This window comes from Triticum dicoccoides, chromosome 1A (assembly GCF_002162155.2).
Source record: "Triticum dicoccoides isolate Atlit2015 ecotype Zavitan chromosome 1A, WEW_v2.0, whole genome shotgun sequence".
In the NCBI taxonomy this organism is placed as follows: domain Eukaryota; kingdom Viridiplantae; phylum Streptophyta; class Magnoliopsida; order Poales; family Poaceae; genus Triticum; species Triticum dicoccoides.
In genome coordinates, this window is record NC_041380.1 from 537,857,231 (window position 1) to 537,864,646 (window position 7,416).

At 46.3% G+C, this 7,416-nt stretch overlaps 1 pseudogene; it reads right to left on the reverse strand.

Moving 5' to 3' along the window:
* Positions 1-282: 282 nt before the first annotated feature.
* Positions 283-1,783, reverse strand: LOC119286972 (annotated as a pseudogene).
* Positions 1,784-7,416: the final 5,633 nt, after the last annotated feature.

The window sequence follows — 7,416 nt, forward strand, 5'->3', positions numbered from 1 at the left end:
CAAGGTAAACACATACTCCCTCTGTTTCTTTTTAGTCTGCATATAAGATTTAATCAAAGTCAAGCTTTGTCAACTTTGAGTAAGTTTATAGAAAAATATATCAAGATTCACAATATGAAATCAAGATTGTTAGATGCATCATGAAATTAATTTTCATAACATATAGGTTTAGTCTTGTAGATGTTGATATTTTTTTCAATAAAATTGGTCAAACTTTACAAAGTTTGACTTTGATCAAATCTTATATGCAGACTAAAAGAACGAAGGGAGTACTTTCTGTCTCAAAAGGCTCAGTTTTACTTATATTCTTGTGTATTTCTGAGAAGGCAACAATTTAGACATCCCACAGTGAGGGTATCATAGCATATTTTTATTAGCCGAGAAGCACACACTCCTTTCCAGAACACAACACCAAGAGCTAGAAATTAATATGGCGACCACACTTACTAGGAGTCTGGCACTCCAGAAAAACGTACTTCACCAATCAAAGACCAGATGTTCACAGGTAAACCTCGATGATCAATCTCACACCCAAAACGGGCGTGATTTTGTAGTCGCTGAATCCCGCCTCAAAGATGATCTTCTTCCACTCCTGCTCATCTCGCTCGATACCATTGACGAACATGATGAAAAGGTCGAACATGACTTGTGTCTCTTTGTGCTTCTGGTCCCGTGACCCTGCACCAACCACTATGTCGACAATTATCACCTTCCCTCCCACGTCTTTTGGCGCGATGGCTTTCTTGCAATTTTTCAGTATCTTGATGCAGTCCTCGTCACTCCAATCATGCATGACCCACTGAAACAATTGAAGGTGGTGACCCCAATCGTTAGTTGACAACATGCTAACTTTATAGCTATATATATCTTTCCCAAAATGGACATTGTGATCGTATAGACTAATGGAGTACCAACATTGAGTTCACTACTTGACGCACCTTGAGGAAGACAGCATGGGCCGACGGAAAGCTCTCAAACATGTCGCCGGCGATGAACTCCACGTCGGTACCGCTCGGAGCCTCGGCAACGACGTGGGCAAGGTCCATCACGCTGCACTTCACGTGCGGGAACGCCTTCGAGATGGCCTGTGCCGCTCCACCGTGCCCCCCGGCAACGTCGACCAGGGAGCCTATCCCCTGCAAGACGTCCCCACACTCCCTGATGGCGATGTCCATGAGGAAGCTGCTGTCGGAGACCATGCCGTCGTTGACGATTGCGTTGTACGCAGGGTCCTCGTTGGCCAGCTCCCAGAAGGTCTTGCCATGCTTCACCTTGAAGAGGTCCGGCTCCGGCAGCTCGTTCTGGAACCAAGTCCCGAGGTCGGAGAACGGGGAGACGATGATGGGGTGCAGGAGCATCTTCGTGACGTGGACCATGTTCGCTGAGGCCGAGACGACGAGGAGATGGGACGCCGGCGTCAGCGCGTAGACGGCCTCGCCTTCAACGCCGCCGTCCCCGGAGTGTTCTACTCCGAAGACGCCTGAGACGGTGAGCAGAGAGCACACGCATGAGGCGGCGCAGGCAGGAGATCTTGGACGGGTGGAGCGTGGCCGTGGCGGCAATCTGGGAGAGGGTGGCGGCGCCGCCTTGGCGGTGGATGGCGTCGGCGATGCCGAGTTCCAGGGCGGACTTGAGCGCCATGGACTTGACATAGCCGAGGGTGTGATGCCAGAGCTCGAGCTGGGCATCGAGAAGGCCCTGGTCGAGGATGTGCTGCTCCCGGGCGACCGCCATTGCTACACTGTTCTTGATCAGATGTGGCCTTTTTTATGGGTGGAATGAGAAGAGAAGAGAACACTCTGTCTATTTATAGACGGGGATCTGGTTTGCACAGTAGCTTCAAGTGATCACAGGACTTCCCGTAATGGTGCTTGTGTTGTGTCTGTTGATCTCACGTTGCCTGTACAGGTGCGTCGGTGCGACCTCAAATGTCGCACCGATGTTGTCGATCCAACGTTGTGTTGTGTTGTGTCTGTCAACTCGTGCCACATGCTTACTCCGATGTCGGTGATCCAAGATCGTGAAAGTTGAGGAGCTCGTGCGCCGATGTTGTCGATCCAACGTTGAATGAGATTCTCGCCTCTAGAGTTGAGCTCCGAATAACAGTTTCAACAACAGAACAATGCACATGTGTTAACATTGGTCAAGGTCAGAAAATCAGTTTTTTTTTTTGGACGCAGCTGGTAAGTCGATGATGTAGACAACCGTGATTTGCGTAGTAAATCTCCGTTCCAGAGAGGAAAATATCGGAGAGAGCCTGTAGAACTCTCAAGTTTCGAAGTTGAAGAACACAAATCTGACACATTACCCGACAAAACCGAGGCTGGCTAACCTTTGCCGGTCAGAACTAGAACCGAAGAACCAAGAGGCACAATCATATTGTCTGCTCCGCAGGACATCACCACCGAGACAAAACTTCGGGAAAAAAAGTCAGGCCCGGAGAACAGATCTCGAGATACCCCATCTTTCACATGATTTCCGGTGATACAAAGAAACATCACCGGAATGAGGCGAGGCAAGAGACCTTATTCCATGCCAATAGTGACACCATCATCTCGCCACAGTTGAACGGGAACAAGCCCTAAATATATTCCTAACCCTACCATAACGGGACCAAAGCCCTAGGGTCCTCACTCCCTCCCGTCGTACATGCGGAGGGAGAGGGGTTCGTGGCACAAAGTGGCTTTTTAAGAAATATTTGTTAGAATGTGCCCATATGAGATCTATTACGGCAGACCTCGTCGCGAGGACACATTGCTGAAATTTGATTTTTGAGTTGTCCAAGTACTTTTGAAAGTAATTTATTTTTAAAATTTTAGAATAGCTTTGCATGAGATTGATGATCTCTATTTTGTCTGTGAGTATGATTATATTCTGATTTGGTGGTACGCTACTTACTAGGAACGTGCTCATGTGTCTCCCTGCCGAAAGAAAAGGTGCACGAGGCTGTAGCAGCATTTGGGAGATTCCTTTTTGCGAAAAAAAAAGTATTCAGATCTCTTATAAAACTTCATCAGAAGTACAAAATGCATCCTGAACTTAATAAAAATTACACTAAGATACTTAGACCACCAAACGACAAACACTACCATTAGAAAGAGCCGTCGACGTGCCGTTGTCGCTGCTCTGCTACCAGAGCCGGTCTGATCTTGTCGATGACAGTCGAAAAGTTTTAGTACACGTGCCTTTAAGGACCAGCATTTGGGACATTGATTATATAGAACAATGCACATAGGAATTGCTACTTCCCAGGAACAGTTGCTCTAGCTCCCAAGCATTGCGAAGGAAATTGCCGAATACATGGTGCTTCCAGTGCCTGCAGCCAATCCGGTCTTCGTTTGAGTGTCTATAGGTCTCCCCGATATATGTTTTCTCTTAATCAGCGATGGTTGTTGTTTGGGTGTGTTAGTCTTTTGGAGCCTTAACACAACGATTTTCTGACTGTCTACTATAACAAGGTTTGTTCGGCTTCAAAAAGGGTGGGTCGATGACGGCGGCGCGCTTTCTGCTCGCTCCAGTGTTTGTAGTCGTCATAGGATGGTCTACAAGCATCGATGTAACTTCTTTTACTTCTGATGTTCTTTGTACTGTCACGATGCTTGAGGAATAGATTGGAAGTATTTTCCTCCAAAAAAATGGCAGTGGCCAAATCAAGACACAATCGGCAAAAACTGAGCTCATGTTCAGCATGGGGCGCCCGAGGGCTATGTCTGAGTTTGAAAACTTTTTTTTTCATGATTAGCCCGCAGGATTTCTTCTCTTATGTGTATAGATTTTTTTTTTGAACGCCTTTTTAGGAATGTCATCATGGCTTACTTTATTGATCTCAAATAACACTTACATCGTTTATGAGAGAGATAAGGATAAATCAGGGGGCTCATCGACCCAATTACAAGAAATCTTACTCTCAAAACTAAATCTAGCAATCTCATGAGCAGTACAATTTGCTTTGCATAGACAGTGCTTGAAATGGCCGTTCCCAATCTCCACAATAAGATCTATTCAATCCGCGTAAATTGCCGCAGCTCCTATCCACCGTGAGTTTGTTCCTGTGCATGCACTAACAACTTCCAAAGAGTCTAATTTTGTGATGATCTGATGTATGCCGAGCGATGCTGCGAAAATAAGACCATGCTTCATAGCAAGAGCTTACGTAGTGGTAGCGTCTGAAAGAATAGGAACCGGCAATGAAATCTCCATTTGCATCCCGGATGGCAGCCCCTGCAGCTCCCTCTCCTTCATCTCCATGATATGACTCATCAACATTTAATTTGAACATATCACTCGTAGGCTTCCACCATGGTGTGACCTCCCTCACCATGTGATTCTGATTTGCTTTTACAAAATTTGTAGCACATTTATATAGTAATATAAAAAGATCCAAAGAGATAGATTCAATTAATCTCGGCCATCAAATTATGGCAATCAAACGACCTAGATTGCTCCAGTGGTGAGCTTTCAATATGTTGAGCGTGCGATTGATATCATATCAAATATCAACATCTATATTAATCTCATAATTAACACATAATCGATATCCTACCCAATATCAGCGTGCAGTTAATTTTCTCCCTAATATCAACGTGCATTGTACGTGCTCATTTACTAGTTTCTATAATGGACATCTTTCAATTCTTTCAATTTGTGATGGGCGGAAAGCTTTTACCATAAGTTGCCTGCCTGCGAACCCATCATAAATATCATCACGCGGTCGCAATCACCTCAGCTACACCCACTAGCCGCAGTTTTTGGTACTGATCAACAGAAGTATCACGCTTTCAAGTATCATTGATCCTGATCTTGTTGCTATAGATGGGTTTGGTACAAGAACAGTCTGGCAACAAATCAATCATGGCCCGACCACAAATCAATCAAGGCCCCACCGCGATCATTATAAATCTCAACAGAAAATTTACTTCTACCTAACCTGGATACTAGCCGATTCTTGGCAAATCCTTATTCGTCCCTCTTGCAACGGGCGCAGATGTACCTCGCTTAACGTGTGCAACTGCATTTCATTTTCATTTGTTTGGATTATTTTTACTTTTATTTATATTTTGAAAATATTCTTTTTAATCAATTTTAAAAATGTTATATATATATATATATATATATATATATATATATATATATATATATATATATTCAAATGTTCAGTGTTACTATCCATCACCCAGGGTGCAGAATAAGTTATTCTTCACCCATTGGTCCCGGTTCATCCCACCAAACGGGACCAAAAGGTCTAGATGAACCGGGACCAATGGCCCACGTGGCCCGGCCGGCCCCCTGGGCTCACGAACCGGGACCAATGCCCCCATTGGTCCTGCTTCTGGACTGAACCGGGACTAATGGGGTTACCCGGCCTGGACCAAAGCCCCCTTTTCTACTAGTGGGCCGAGGGCTATGTCTGAGTTTGAAAACTTTTTTTGTCATGATTAGCCTGCAGGATTTCTTCTCTTATGTGTATAGATTTTTTTGAACCCTTTTTTAGGAATGTCATCATGGCTTACTTTATTGTCTCAAATAACACTTACATCATTTATGAGAGAGATAAGGATAAATCAGGGGGCAGATATGGTTGACTAGAGGGGGGTGAATAGGCAACTACCAATTTTTAGCTTTTCTTTACCAAATTAAACTTTGCGTCAAAGTAGGTTGTCTAGATGTGCAACTAGGTGAGCAACCTATATGATGCAATAACAACAAGCATACAAGCAAGAAAGGGTAGAAACACTAAAGATCTTGCACAAGTAAAGGTAAGAGATAACCAAGAGTGGATCCGGTGAAGACGAGGATGTGTTACCGAAATTCTTTCCTTTTGAGGGGAAGTACGTCTCCATTGGAGCAGTGTGGAGGCACAATGCTCCCCAAGAAGCACTAGGGCCACCGTATTCTCCTCACGCCCTCACACAATGCGAGATGCCGTGATTCCACTATTGGTGCCCTTGAAGGCGGCGACCGAACCTTTACAAACAAGGTTGGGGCAATCTCCAGAACTTAATCGGAGGCTCCCAACAAGACCACGAAGCTTCACCACAATGGAATATGGCTCCGAGGTGACCTCAACCGTCTAGGGTGCTCAAACATCCAAGAGTAACAAGATCCGCTAGGGATGAGTGGGGGAATCGAAAATCCCTTGGTGGAAGTGTAGATCAGAGCCTTCTCAACCACTCCCGAGCAAATCAACAAATTTGATTGGTTAGAGAGATAGATCGGGCGGAAATGAAGCTTGGAGTATTTAATGGAGCTTGAGCAATAAATGGAGCTTGGGGGAGGAAGAGGTAGGTGAGAAGGAAGAAGGGGACTCCCTTTTATAGTGGGGGCAACAATCCCGTTGCCCCCCCACCAACCAGCCCCGCACAGGGCGGTACTACTGCTGAGAGGGGGCGGTACTACCGCCAGGACAGCGGTACTGCCGCCCCAGCCAGCGGTACTGTCGCGCTGAGGAGACTAGTAGGGAACAGATCCAACTACGGTACTACCGCGGTGGTAGGGCGGTACTACCGCTCCAGGAACGGTACTACCGCCACTACAACCGTGACTAGTGCCGCAAAACCCGACACGAGAAAAAGACCTCTCGAATCGAGGCGGTAGGAGCCAGACTGCCCAACGATACTACGGCAGTGGGCTCAAGGGCGGTAGTACCGCTGTGGAGCGGTACTGCCGCTTGTGACCCTTCGGCCGTAGTACCGCAGGCAGTGCGGTACTACCGCTGGAGAGAGAGAGAGAGAGGGAGAAGGGATCTCTCAAAGAAGCTGAGGACCAGGCGGAGGTGCCAGGCCCCCAGCGGTACTACTGCTGTGGAGCCACGGCGGTACTACCGCTACGAAGCGGTACTGCCGCTTGTGGCTTCTCAGCGGTACTACCGCTAGGTGCGCGGTACTGCTGCTTAGACCCAGACAGAACAAGGAAGAGAGGAGAGATCTCTTCAATGGACAGGGAAAGCTCGAAGGGTGAGAAGCTGATGTGTACGTGATGATTCCACCCATGCAAAACCCCAGCAGACCCTCTCTTGATAGTACGGTGCCCTCTACGCAACTAGTCCACCGAGAAAGAAACGAAAGAGCTACACCGTCTTGAAATACACTCCGAGGGGAAGAAAGCGTCTCGTGCCAGGGAAGAATCTATGAATAATTCAAAGCACAGGATTAGTCCGCAAACATGTTGTCATCAATCACCAAAACTACCTTGAGAGAGATATGCCGTAACAATCTCCCCCTTTTTGGTGGATTGATGACAACTAGGGATTTGCGCAAGGAAAAGAAATGAAACAAAGAAAACTAAGAACTACAAAATATAGACGGGCTCCCCCAGAATGTGTGCACCTAGAGATGGCACGACACACACATTCGGATCAACACACCTCTTATATTTTATAGTCCAATAATACTAAGCACAATATATATGAGAGAAGAG